At 35.3% G+C, this 14,706-nt stretch overlaps 1 long non-coding RNA gene across 1 annotated transcript; it reads left to right on the top strand.

Moving 5' to 3' along the window:
- Nucleotides 1-12,112: 12,112 nt before the first annotated feature.
- Nucleotides 12,113-13,894, top strand: LOC149491047 (uncharacterized). The gene is made up of 3 exons (XR_016316046.1): nucleotides 12,113-12,658; nucleotides 12,785-12,846; nucleotides 12,921-13,894. It is a non-coding gene; the product is annotated as an uncharacterized LOC149491047 (long non-coding RNA).
- Nucleotides 13,895-14,706: the final 812 nt, after the last annotated feature.

Here is a 14,706-nt window from a genome sequence, read left to right as displayed (position 1 = left end):
TACATTGAATTATCGAAAAAAATTTCGTTACTACTTATCTCTTTTACCATAAAATCACAATAAAACTCATAATTCTAATAAACTATGCATGAAGAAAATACATTTAACCACTCTATATACATATCGTCTTCGGAAGCTCGGGAAATATGACAGTTGCCGAACAGTGACGAATTTTTCTATGCGCATTATCAGTTTGGGAGTACTGTAATAAATATTATGTGATTATGTCATTGTTAAATCGTCCTTAGACAATAAGGGTGCATTTCCACCTATAATGTGCGAGGATGTGTACGTACATTATTGGTGGAAAAGCACCCTAATGCCGTATGACATGCGTTGCAGAGCTTTATTTTTGAAGTGAAACTTCTTTATCGGGGTTGGAAAAAAATTTAGTGTAACATTTTTTCGTTACGCGCCATCTTGTTTTTATCCCTACCGCAAGTAATTGACGTATTTCTGTGATGTTGCATATAGTAAATTATTTTTTGAAAAATAAGGTCATAAAGAAGTTTCACTTCTTACGTGTGTACACTAGTACACGCACACATTTTTTCTTTCATACAAGTAAGACTGGCATGCATGACCGATTAGATTGGTTGCTGTCATGCAAAGGGTTGTTTGAGCACTATACTACAGGTTGTACCCGAACTGTATTAAATGCATGGTTTGATAATTTTCTCATGCAGCATGACAATTCACGTAAACGCATATTATCATGCTTGCATTACCGTCTTGGGACTACTTTAGCTCTCATTATTTATGTGTAGTAGAGCTAATAACATGTATGCGTCTTTAATATAGGTAAATATAGGTCTTATTATGTATAGGTAGATTAGTTCATTGCGTGAGGCTTGTTTTTTATATGTTATTTTTCTTTTTTTGTTTGTGAATTTTAGAACTTTTTATATGAAAGCATATACGATTATTATGTTCTTATATACAAACAAAAATAAAAAATAAATACAACAATCATGAGTATTATAAGATAAAGAATAATAAGTCCACGGTAAGACGTTATTTGGGAGTGTATAATACGTGTTTTATGGGAGAAAAATATGTTTATTTACCTACCTTCCATGGTTCGTCAGATGAAATTCCTTGTAATCTTCTCGGGAATAAATGTTTCTTTATCCCTCACAATATACTGACATTAGTATATTATATATAGATAACTAGCGGTCCGCCCCGGCTTCGCCCGTGGTACATATTTCTCAATTAAAGTTAGCCTATGTCCTTTCTCGGGTATCAAAATATCTCCATACCAAATTTCATGCAAATTGGTTCAGTAGTTTAGGCGTGATTGAGTAACAGACAGACAGACAGAGTTACTTTCGCATTTATAATATTATACTATGGATAGATAACTAGCGGTCCGCCCCGGCTTCGCCCGTGGTACTTGTCTACGTTTTCTCTCCATAAGAACTACCCTCGTACTTCAAGGAATATAAAAGAATTCAGGAAATCGGTTCAGCCGTTCTTGAGTTTTGCGCTTACCAATATTCGGCGATTCATTTCTTTTTTATATAAAAACTAGATTTCCGCCCGCGGCTTCGCCCGCGTTTTCAAAGGAAAACCCGCATAGTTCCTGTTCCCGTGGGATTTCCGGGATAAAACCTATCCTATGTGTTAATCCAAGTTACCCTCTATATGTGTGCTAAATTTCATTGTAATCGGTTCAGTAGTTTTTACGTGAAAGAGTAACAAACATCCATACAAACTTTCGCCTTTATAATAGTATTAAGATCTTGAATCCCTCTTACTATAATCTTATTGTAAATAAATGGGAAAAGTAGTAATATTAAAGGTACCTGCAGGATTATTCAAAACAATCTGCTTGCTGTAAATGCAAAACCCGATATCGTACACTTTCATTTGCTTGAAGAAAACAACATAGTTATAAGAAGCGACAATATCGTTAGGCTATTGGATTTTGATCTTTGTTACAATTATACAGGGTTACTTGTAAAACACCAGCAACCTCGCAGGACAAGATAGCTAACATAATAAGTAACAACATTTGTTCTACGACTATTGTCATAACGCAATAAATTATTTTTAAATGATTTTTTAAGCTTTTATTGCACTCTCCTAAACATTTGTAAGTCTATGTTCTATTCATTATCGAAAGGAAGACGCGCGGCTAAGTTCAAAGGCGCTAGCGCCGCTCCGCCCCTACCTTCCCCCTCTCGTTCGCTTCTTGTGTAATTTTTGGGATGCGCGTAGAGTTTATAATATTCAAACGGAAAATTAAATGAATATTTATTTTTGTATGAAAATAAAATCTAACAAATTATCAAAAGTCGTTGAACAAATGTTGTTACTTATGATGTTAGCTATCTTGTACTGCGAGGTTGCTGGTGTTTTACAAGTAACCCTGTTTAAGTCGCGAATTCAGTTATTATGTATTGCTATATATGTAGGTACATAATATGTATTGCTTCTAGAAAAACATTTTAATTTTAACATAATCTTCTTATATATAAAATTCTCGTGTCACAATGTTAGTCTGCATACTCCTCCGAAACGGGTGGACCGATTCTCATGAAATTTTCTGTGCATATCGGGTAAGTCTGAGAATCGGCCAACATCTATTTTTCATATGTACCACGGGCGAAGCCGGGGCGGACCGCTAGTATTTATATATTATTATGACATGTTATTATAACGGCCGTTGTTTTTATAATATACTAGCAATGCCCTGCGGTTTCACCCGCATAGATAGCGATATCGTTACAGTGAAAAGTCTACTATAGGTCGGACTATAGGTTTAATTTTTAATCACATGAAAATCACCTTTACCCCGTCCCGCACTACGGCCTTTCTTTTTTTTTGTTTTAGTGGGGAAATCTTTCATAGATACCCACGGCCTCCGGGGGAGGGGCCGTGGGTTATGTCGGATTCCTACCGACCAAAACCCCACTGTGTTCCGTCAAGACGCATATTGGTAGAATTCCTCCGTGACCCCCGCACTACGGCCTGCTCGAACAGTATGCCTACTATTTTCTGTAGATTGACACTTTTAAAAATTCGTTATATCTTTTGAATGGAATATCCAATTCTTTTCATTTAAAAAGTATTTTGCTGGTATTGAAACAGTCTATAATAAAACATCATTTAATGGGATAAGGATTAATATATGTGTATGGATAACATGGTTTGATTACTGTCGGCACTTCTATTTACTTTGAAAACGTAAAAAAGTTGTTGTAGTAACATAACTACTGAAGATGGACATATGGTATCGCGGACTTTCTTGTAGATATTGATCCATTCTATAATACCGTAGAACATTTTTTTGTTCTATCTTCAATAGATTCCGCAGCGCACGCGATGACAGAAGTTTTATTGAGGATTTTTTTACACCTTGGGTTACATTATTGCATTTTTGGTAAGGATCTCTAATTTTTTTGAAAATGCAATATAGCCTATGTTGCTCAGTAAAGATGCAGCTTTCTAATGGTGAAAGAATTTTTGAAATCGGTCCAGTAGTTTATGCGTGAAAACCATACATACATACATACATACATACATACTTACAAACTTTTCCTCTTTATAATATTAGTATAGATGTAATATAACAACATATTTGCTGCTCGCCCCGGCTCCACTCGAGTAGATGATATTTTTAAAAGTTTTAAATTCTTATAAGCTTTTATCCTTAACCCAGTGAAGATGAATCCAACTAACCAAAAATCATTAACATCCGCTCAACCGCCCTGGCTTCGCACGGGTTATAATCGGGCGTTAAAAGAAAACCTTTTAAGCTATTGCATAGCTTCTATCGCGGGCCTTGAGCGCGCGGACCGAATCCAGAAATTTAGTAACGAAAAACCTCACGCTCCCCACTCCGACGGGCACGGAGGTGTGGCTTGAAGGCATAGCATGCAATAGCTTAACCGCGGCAGTCCCCGAGTGCCACACGTCTTTTTTTATTTTACTTTGGTTTAAGATGTGGCTTCCTTATATTAAAGAGTTTTCAATAGCAATCGATTGGTTTTGACTCGTAAAAATAAACACAAGTATATATTTTCTTTTCATTAATGAGTATGTGGTAGAATAGATATACAAAGAGACATAATGAATAGTAACTAATTGAAAAGAAAACCGCTATAATAATATTGTGGCTTAAAATCTTTTAATCCAACTAAGAAAGTTTGGTTGTATAGAAGTTAGTTACTGTATCACACAACTTCCCGTCAATATGCAATAGTTACTGAGATATATTATAGTTAGAGAAATACTAGCCGTGCCGCTCGGTTTCGCCCGCGAACGAACCTGAAGATAAAATTTAATACTTTTATAGCTCGTCTGTTATTATTATGTCTAATCTATTTTATTCTAAAGTTTCATCTAAATCCGTTCAGCAGTTTTTGCGTGAAAGAGCAGCAAAGATATATACTATATGTATAGTCCTCACAAACTTTTGCATTTATAATATTAGTAGGATATATAGAGTGGATTATTATCTAAGTACCTATTTGCTTATACAAAATTATCCTTCATATCCTTAATGTTTCCAGACAAGAAGCGGTACATATTTCTGCAATCATAACTATTTGCATAACATATTTTTATATAACATATTTTTTTTTTACTTTCTCTGTTTTTTTTAATGTAATCTTTGTTTCGTACTGAACATGTTCTCTGGGAAGGAACTGTCTTCCTTAACACGGGATTTTCCTAGCTAGGAAGACAGAGCCACACTGTAATTGTACTGTATTAATTTTTGTACTCAATAAATATATTTTTATTTTATTTTTATAACTACAGCTAAGTGAAGTTTTTTACTTAAAACTCAGCCAGATAAAGTCCTATATATTCTAGTTGAAGAAACATAGGCATTTGCTGTGCATACACTGTACCATTTCTATGAAGGAAAAAGATATTACTTCCGTTTGAATGCAAGTAAAGGTTTTATTTAATGAGTTATCTATGAATTCAATCATTCGATCCTTATATCTAGCCTCTAACATAACATAATTTCTTTTATATTATAAGCATTTGTAACCTGTTGTGTAGACCAAAATAAAAAAAAGACGTGTGGCTCTCGGGGACTGCCGCGGTAAAGCTATTGCATGCTATGCCTTCAAGCCACACCTCCGTGCCCGTCGGAGTGGAGAGCGTGAGGTTTTTTCGTTACGGAATTTCTGGATTCGGTCCCCGCGCTCAAGGCCCGCGATAGAAGCTATGCAATAGCTTAAAAAAATATTGTGTAATACTGTGAAAACAGCAAATACAATATCAGCTTAACAGCATAAGCTGTACATGTACATTGTACAACCCTGAATAACTTCCACGAATGGAGACCAAAGCACAAAGGTCACACATGCTTGCCTTACAAGGCTCACATACCGTTACAATATTTTAGACTGGACTCCTCTGAAAAATGCTTGACATATTCAGTTATATTTGTGAAGGAATGGCAGAATATTCCAAATAGTCCATAAAATATATGGAAGAAAAAGCTTACTACGCTTTATACTTTATTTGTATGTAATTATATTTATATGAAAGCGTTAGAACATACTTTCGTGATTTTTTAGTGTAGGTAATCGAAAACTCGTATTCAGTTACACTAAAATAATTTGAAATACTATAATAATTAGAATGAGCATTTGCTCGTTTGATCTAAATACACCGTATCGCGATGACAAGCGTTTCTTTTTTTATGTACAATAATTATAGTGGTTGCCTATTTACTTACTTTAATATTACAATATAATATGTATTAGATTAATCATCATCTCTGTGACTATCGATCCGATTTTTTTTTTTTATCGCTTAAGCAGGCACACGAGCTGGCGGGTCACCTGATGGAAAGTGATGCCCGCCGCCCATAAGCATTCGCGATGTTAGGGCCACCGCGAATGTGCTGCCGGCCTTTGAGGTATAAATATGCCCTTTTCTTGAAGGTCTCCGTGTCGAATCCGTTTGGGAACACTGAGGATGGAAAATCGTTCCACAAGGTTGTCGTTCTTGGTAGAAAGTGTCTGAAAGTGTCTTGTCCGATTCTGAAAAATCTTTCACATAGAGAAATCTCCATACTCATAATGCAATATTAATCAACGACGCGAATTCACAACGAAATTAAGTTCTTAAAATATTTTAATATATCAGCTAAAGTTCAATCAGTATATTAAAAAACACATGAATATTGGTATCATATTCTGCCAAGTAGGTATATGATGAAAGGTCTCTGCAATTTTATTAATTGGTCCTGATATTTCGAGCTGTTCTAGATTAAATTTAAAAATACGTCCTTGTTTTATGCCTTGCCTTTTATGCTTTTGTCTTCACTACATAGTATAAAACAAAGTCGCTTTCACTGTCGCTATGTCCCTATGTCCCTATGTCCCTATGTATGCCTAAATCTTTAAAACTACGCAACGGATTTTGATGCGGTTTTTTTAAATAGATAGAGTGACAAAGCGGGCGAAGCCGCGGGTGGAAAGCTAGTTATTACGATAATAGACAAAATAAAATGAGGCACAACTGAAACATGAAGTTTATTTTAAGGAAATCCTTCTGTCGGCTAAAATAAAAATAAACATAACTCAACATATAAATAGGTATAAAAACATAATACCATACTTATTAGTGTAATAAATGTCGTTTAAGATATAACAAAACACTATATTTAAGAGTATATAATAGAAATGGAAACCAATCATATAGAATTATTATGTCATAGTCAATTGATAACAATATAATTATTTTATCACATTTTTCACTCCTTCAATATCGCAAAACCACAGTTTCTGAAGAGAACAAGCTCAAAATTAATCGAAACTTTGTGATTGCGTTCGCTTCATAGATTTACATACTTTTAAATGGGTTCGATAAGGAACTTTAAAAATATAGACTTTGTCGACGATCAATATTTAATTTTGAAGAAACTGAACTTATATCTTACTAGCTTTCCGCCCGCGGCTTCGCCCGCTTTGTCTAAAAAATAATAAATTATATACTAAAACCTTCCTCTTGAATCACTCTATTAAAAAAAACCGCATCAAAATCCGTTGCGTAGTTTAAAAGATTTAAGCATACATAGGGACATAGGGACATAGAGACAGAGAAAGCGACTTTGTTTTATACTATGTAGTGATGATGTATACTTTACAATCTTGAGAACATTTTTGGTGATCGTGATATATGAATTGATTTAATAACTGCGCTTGAAAAAGAGAGCCTTTAACAAAGCCGCCAAACACTGCAAAAAAGTACTCCGAAAGGCTCAATTCGACCGAATCCAGAGCGTTGGCAAAAGACTAATATCCTACCCATCAGGTAGTAAGGCCTTCTGGTCTCTTGCCAAGATTGTCGAATCGAACTTTTGTCGCCCTTCACTACCACCTTTACTAAAGTCCGATGGTTCACTGGCACATAGCGCTAAGGATAAAGCAGATTTACTAGCATCACTTTTCGCAGATAATTCACGACTAAATTGTGGGAACAAATCTCCACCCCTCATTCCCCATTGTGGCACATATATGTCTGATCTTCATCTCACTCAGAAGACACTTCTTAAAACCCTTCGCAATCTAGACGTGAACAAATCCAGTGGACCAGACGGTTTACCAGCGATAGTATTTAAGACTTGTGCACCAGAATTGTCTCCAGTGCTGACGCGCCTTTTCCGCCTTTCATTAAAATCAGGAATAGTACCCAAAAGCTGGAAGCTTGCCAATGTTCAGCCCGTGCCGAAGAAGGGTAGTCGTGCTGATCCTACGAACTATCGACCCATATCAATAACCTCCATACTCTCTAAGATTATGGAGCGTATATTGAACGATCAACTACTTGCATACCTAGAAGCCAACGACCTCCTAAGCGACCGACAGTATGGTTTCCGCAAAAAGAGGTCGACTGGCGATCTTCTAGCGCACGCTACGCACCTATGGGGGGAGGCCTTGGATAATCACGGTGAGGCACTTGCCGTCTCCCTAGACATCTCCAAGGCTTTCGACAAAGTTTGGCACGCGAGCCTTTTGAGCAAGCTTCCATCTTATGGAATCCCAAATGACCTGTGCGTCTGGATAGCTGATTTCCTGAGAGAACGTACGATTCGTGTCATTATTGACGGTTGTTCGTCAGATGAAATGACCATTAATGCCGGTGTTCCTCAGGGATCTGTTCTCTCAGCGACTTTATTTCTTCTGCACATAAACGACCTCCTCAAACCCAACATGTTCGGTTATGCAGATGATACTACTGTCGTAGAGAGGTACCTATCCAGCGCTCAAGCTTCTCAGGTCAGTATCAGATTTGAACGGGAGGCCATGATTTCGCGTATCAACTCAGCCCTGCTGGACGTCACGAATTGGGCCAATGATAATCTGGTTGAATTTAACGCTACCAAAACACAGGCATGTCTTTTTACTGCGAAGCGGAATCCACTTCACCTTTCTCCTTCTTTTCATGATGTACCGATAGCATTAACCCCCAACCTCGAATTACTGGGTATGTCGATTTCTGCAAATCTAAACTTCCGTCAATTCATTGAATCCAAAGCCCAAGTAGCTGCCAAAAAGCTTGGCATATTAGCAAAAGTGAGACATTTCTTCACACCGGCACAGCTCCTTCAACTCTACCAAGCTCAAATTCGGTCGTGTGTGGAGTATTGTAGTCATCTTTGGGCGGGTTCCACCAAAACTCACCTTGGTGCTTTGGAATCAATGGAGAGGCGTGCTTGCAGAATCATTGGCGATCCCTCATTAATTCGTCGTGGCCTCCAAAGTCTAGACCATCGCCGGCAAGTAGCATGCCTATCGGTGTTCTACAGAATTCATTTTGGTGAATGTGCGAATGAACTCCACCACCTAGTTCCATCTTCCCCATTTCTTCACCGCACATCTAGACGGGGAATGGGATTCCATCCCTTCACAGTCGACATTCCTCATGTACGTACGCAGCGTTATGCAAATTCTTTTTTCATCCGAACTGCGAAGGAATGGAATTCTCTTCCATCGTCGGTGTTCCCCGTAGACTACAATATCCAGCTCTTCAAGTCCAGAGTGAATAGGCTTCTTCTGGGTAGACGTGCTCCTAAATAGATCGCATCACTGCTTTATATCAGGCAGGATAGCGGTCAAACGTCTACCTATTTACGATAAAAAAAAAAAAATAACTGCATGGATTAGTGTGTGTGAATGTAACGCATTTACATAAACATGGTTATATTATTATACAATAGGGGTACGGTACAAAAACAAATTATTTGGACCCCAAAATACAGGCTGTCCTAGTTTGGGGTTCAAATGTGACATGTTGGTACCTAACCCACAAATTGTTCAATAAACGATTTTTATTTTTTTATTTTCATTTATTTAAATTGTGCAATGATTACAAAAAAAATGATAGTGAAGGTACTCTTACTATTTCTCTAAATAAGCTGAGAACACAAATAATTTTTTTACGCTATACATTTATAGAAGGTACAATTAGTATGCCTTGATATTGAATAAAGTAAAACAAGATATTTTCAATTCTGGAATGAAATGTTTTTATCACACCTACCTAATAATTATGAAAAAAACATTCTTTAAATTTTTCCTCGTACATGTTTCCTCTTTCGCTTCGATAAACTTTGTTTTATTATGTTCTTTAGGTTAAATATTTTAAATTATAATGTACTCAAACATTGTTTGAGTACTTGTTTTTATATGTATTCTTATTTTTCTTCCTTCTTTCTTGTAAATAAACACTTTCCTAAGAAAGCCTAGACAGAGTCCGATATATTTGTAATTTAATATTAAAATCATAATAATATCAATTTCAGTAAACAATGTTTTATTTTTCTACACAACTGGAATTCTTAAGCACACAAAATAATTATAAATAGTAATAATTGTACGAAGCGAAAATATGTTTTGGGAGAAACAAATGATCGTGCTATGTTTTAAATCGCAATGTTATTTTTTATGAAAACATAATACAAGCATTTTTACAATATTATGTATATAACAATACTAGCTTTCCGCCCGCGGCTTCTCCCGCGTTTTCAAGAAAAACCTGTTCCCGTAGGATTTCCGGGATAAAACCTATCCTATGTCCTTTCTCGGGTATCAAAATATCTCTTTACCAAATTTCATGCAAATTGGTTCAGTAGTTAAGGCGTGATTGAGTAACAGACAGACAGACAGAGTTACTTTCGCATTTATAATATATAGTATGGATTATTTCTATTATACAGACAACTAAACATGAGGAAGTGTGAATATTCCAATCTTAAGGGAAGATAATGTTATAGATAAAAAAAGGTGGCAAGTAAAGTAAAAAGTATTTATCACTTTGTCTGCATATTGTCATAGACATTATTAGATAGAAGTTGAAATCTCAATTAAACTTTTACACAGCTACAAACGCATACTTAACACATCAAATGAATTATAGCCCATTAAAGAGTGTACAATGTACATATACGTTTGAATTCTTTTAAATACTACTAGATTCTAATTAAAGTCTCAAGTATAACGAACGCTAGTTATGGTACGGGAGCTATTAACGTTAAAAAAAAAGTCATTTTAGTATAGTTGGTTTTTTGATATACTGTTCCTCTTGCTATTTCGGTTAGAGTCCGGGCTGTCTGGCTGGTCGCAGTGGTTGCGTTTTTTAGTGCGCATCTCATCTGCACAGGATAATTTCCTTAATTTAAAGTCATTTTTTAACGCGTAATTTTTAATATTTTGCCTTTAGATAGATCCATCAGACATAATTTTGAAGCTCTTATGGTATTATAAGTGATAATATTTTTAAGATGGATATTATTAAACTATGCATTGATGTTGAACATATTTTTAACATAACCCCCCTTACCATGTTTTATTTAAAATCAGTGCCGTTATTCCAATCTATTTTCAACGAAAAATAACCCAAAATGCCGGAACATCGTCAACAGTCACTAACAATCTTAATTCTATTTCATTGCTCAACTGCATTTCTTAAATATTTCTTTTTATTATTCTTTTTCTTACTGTTCTCGTCCCGCCAATAATTAGTGATCTTTTGCTTGTTTACCTTTTACCGTGGCTGCCTGGAAGAGACCACTACTAAGTGATAAGGCCGCCAAATAAGTTGTACTCTGTCTTTTTCTGTAATTAGTTCTTAGGTTTCCTGTCTGTACAACACTATTGAAGTGTTAAATAAATAAATAAAAATAAAATGAATAAAATATTCTAGCCTTATTATCTTGCACGTGTCAATAAAAAGCGGAATCAATAGCGCTTACAACAACGATTGCATATCTTCGGAATTCCTCTTTTCATTGAAATCACTTTATAATTGTATCTACGCCCGAGCTCAATTGAATCGTAACATTGGCTCCACTGAGCGATTTTTTACATTTTACTCCGAGTGAAGTGTTGCCTTTTTGACGTGAAGAGGCATTTTTACAGTTGCATTATATTTTACAGTTGATTAACTTTACGTCACATACATGATTTCAGATCCATATAAATCTTAAATGGTTTCATCTGATATGCATTCACAACTTTAAAAAAGGGATATCTCTAGAAGTATATAATAAGAGCAACTATGGAGATTCTTGCCGGTTCTTCTCCATAGATACTGCTTTTCGAATCGGTGGTAAATGTTAAAAATATTTAATGACTAATGACGATTCAAAAGTGCTTCTAAAAGAGGTCTAATTGAATAAATAAATGTTTGAGTTTGAGTTCAGGAAGTAGGTAGTAGTAATATAGTAGTAGTAAGCCTCCAGTAGGATCAAGAAATACTTTTTACAATCTAGTCTTTAATTACAAATTCTTACAATGTAAACTAATAGGTTAATTTTAAGAAGGAAACATTTGTAATATGTCATAGAATTATGTTGCATACGACTTCTGGGAATAGGGAGAAACTTTGGAACTCATGGAACGTCTGACTTTATTGGAATTATATTAACAACTAGCGGTCCGCCCCGGCTTCGCCCGTGGTACATATTTACGTTTTCTCTCCATAAAAACCACCCTCGTACTTCAAGGAATATAATAAAAAAAGAATTATCGAAATCGGTTCAGCCGTTCTCGAGTTATGCGCTTACCAACACATTTTGCGATTCATTTTTATATATAAGAATTATTGAAAACGTATTTAAGGGGATGAATTAATTTTTCTTACATTTACGGCCCTTTTCAAACCTTCGTAATTTTTATATTATTAAAGTTGTCGTGATGAAAATTCTTGACAAGAAAGTTCAATAGTAACACAATACGTCTACCGTTTTAGAAACATGATTCCATGATATTTTCTCGATAGAAAAAAAATACAAAGTTATCATTGTTATTTTTTTTTAATCTCTGGCATCTTCAAAATAACAAACGTAAAGTTACGACTTTTTGGATATTAACTATAAAATATACAACCTATACGTCTACCGTGTTAGAATTTTGAAATATGCGATGGTTTTGAAATAAACAAGAAATACTTGAAATTAGCGCGCGACCAGCCAATATAGCGAGAGCCGCCCTGTACCTTCCTACCCCGATCGCTGCACGAGTCATTCCCGCTACGGCCGTCACACGGGGAACTTGTGTCGCTCGCGCAATCGTAAAAAAGGGTGACAACACGATAAGACAAATGGGGACAATAAAGAAAATAAGAAGAAGAAACATAAAGGTTGGAGGTAAAAGAATGCTTACAATTCGAACAAATTAATGAAGTAAGTTGGTTTTATTTTAAATTTGATGATAATTGTATTATAGACGATGTTTGATATGTACCCCTGTTTTAAGTACATAACGAATGTGTAAGATTTTTTCATTTATAGCATAAATAATCTGTTCAGAAATCCGGAATCCAGAAGGAAAATAAACCCACTGATTGTTCACAATGTGAATCCACTCCTTCGTAAGTACCTTTATTCAGTCAAAAATGTATGTTATCAAAGCTCTACTGGTTTTATCGCATGATTCCATTTTTAGCAAAAAGCAACAAAGTGCAAAGAAATAAAAAATCATGGTGAACTTAGTGGAAGTATGGCGGACATAATATGGAACAGGAGCTCATTGGAGTAGTATTATATTTAAAAAAAATACGAAATAATTTCAAGAATTACATTTCTTAGAAGGTGGTAGATAAGTATGTTGTATAAATAATTTGATGTTGATATTTATTTCATTTATACTTACTACACCTGTGCGGGAAATTGCTTAGTAATAAAACAGGTTTATATTCATATTTACATATTAATGTGAGTTTTCATTTCTAAAAATTTTGTGTAAGTATATTAAATTGAGTTCCTGGGTGATCTGGAAACACAATTGGGCCCGGAAGATGGCGCTGCAGTCACTCCTCCTAATGACATGAACCGATTTGGATGAATATTTGTGTGCACATTTCATTTTTGTGGGATGATTGGTTGATTCGCTTTCACATTAGCTAATATTATGTATTTTTGTTGTTAGAAAGTAAACTTAATTTAATGTTTATAATACATTATTATTGGTATAAATAAGCCAGTGTTCGTCTCACATTGCTGTACCTGCCTACCTACCCTACCAGGGCCTAACTTTGTTCTGGCTATTTTATTTTGATTATTTGTAATGAATAATTACAATTATAATAGAGTGCAAAAAATAAATACATGCGTCAATATATTTTGTGTTTTTTTTAAACAATTTTTTTATTTAAAAAAATATCATTCCGACCGCGGCTTTGCCCGCGTGGAATTAGATTATATCGTGAATCCTGTCTTATCCCACAGAAGTGTTCAGTTCGGATAAAAAGTATCCTATGTGTAAATCCAGGCAATTAGCTATATTTTATCAAAATTGGTAATGTAGTCTTGACGTGATTAAGTAACAACTAACAAAAAAAATGTTGTGTGGTTTTATGAAACCACGGTAAAAGTGAAACTGTTCGAACGGTTCCGAACACTGCTTTGTGTAGCGCATGTCGCGTGACGGTCGGCTGCCGAGTAGGTATACCTACTCGGCAGCCGCGATACACGCGACATGCGCTACACAGACCAAAAAGTTTGAGACGATGTAATAAAAGTTTCACTTTAAAAATATACAAATTAACATCCAAAGTTTCGCATCAGTTTTACTGTATTAGTGATATCTTCCACTCTTGACTTTGACTGAGAAGAATTAGGGTTTATAACTTCTTTCAGAAATATTACCTTTCATTTCTGGGCATGACGTAATATCTACGTCAGCATCAAATTCTATCTAAATCCATTCAGTAGTCCGCGTTATTGAGTACCATTTCATTTTTTCAGAGTAACAATATTTTTTGTTATTTTAATGATTATTTATAACCTGTATTATTTTGTAATAAAGTAAACATTACGAAATAATAATAATTATTAATAATGTCTAAGTAGTTGTTAAAAAGATGTTATTTGTTTATAAGCAAGAAAATAAAACCAATAAATCAACAATTAAATATAATATGTATAAGAATATTATAACTGTATGACGACTCCATACATGTTTGTCCCGAGTCGGCCAGCGGCAGCGCGGCGAGTTTGCAAGAATGACTTCGCGCACACCCGCGTTCGCGATAGCGAGCTATTAGACTCCGCCCGCCAAGCAGTAGATTTTTTTTTGTGTATCGTCTTAATAAGCTAAAAGTGAAGTACCATGTCCCTTAGTGGGGTAAGGGCAGATGCATTATACATCTGTTTCACAGATGTAAAAGATGACAAGTAGGTGATCAGCCTTCTGTGTCCTACCAGACCAAGACATTTATTTTTCTTCGTCT

The sequence above is a fragment of the Colias philodice genome, chromosome 1 (genome assembly GCF_061535455.1).
Source record: "Colias philodice isolate Cphi_HAF_F1 chromosome 1, ilColPhil1 Martin Lab GWU primary, whole genome shotgun sequence".
Taxonomy (NCBI): Eukaryota; Metazoa; Arthropoda; class Insecta; order Lepidoptera; family Pieridae; genus Colias; species Colias philodice.
This window is presented reverse-complemented; position numbering and strand designations above follow the sequence as displayed.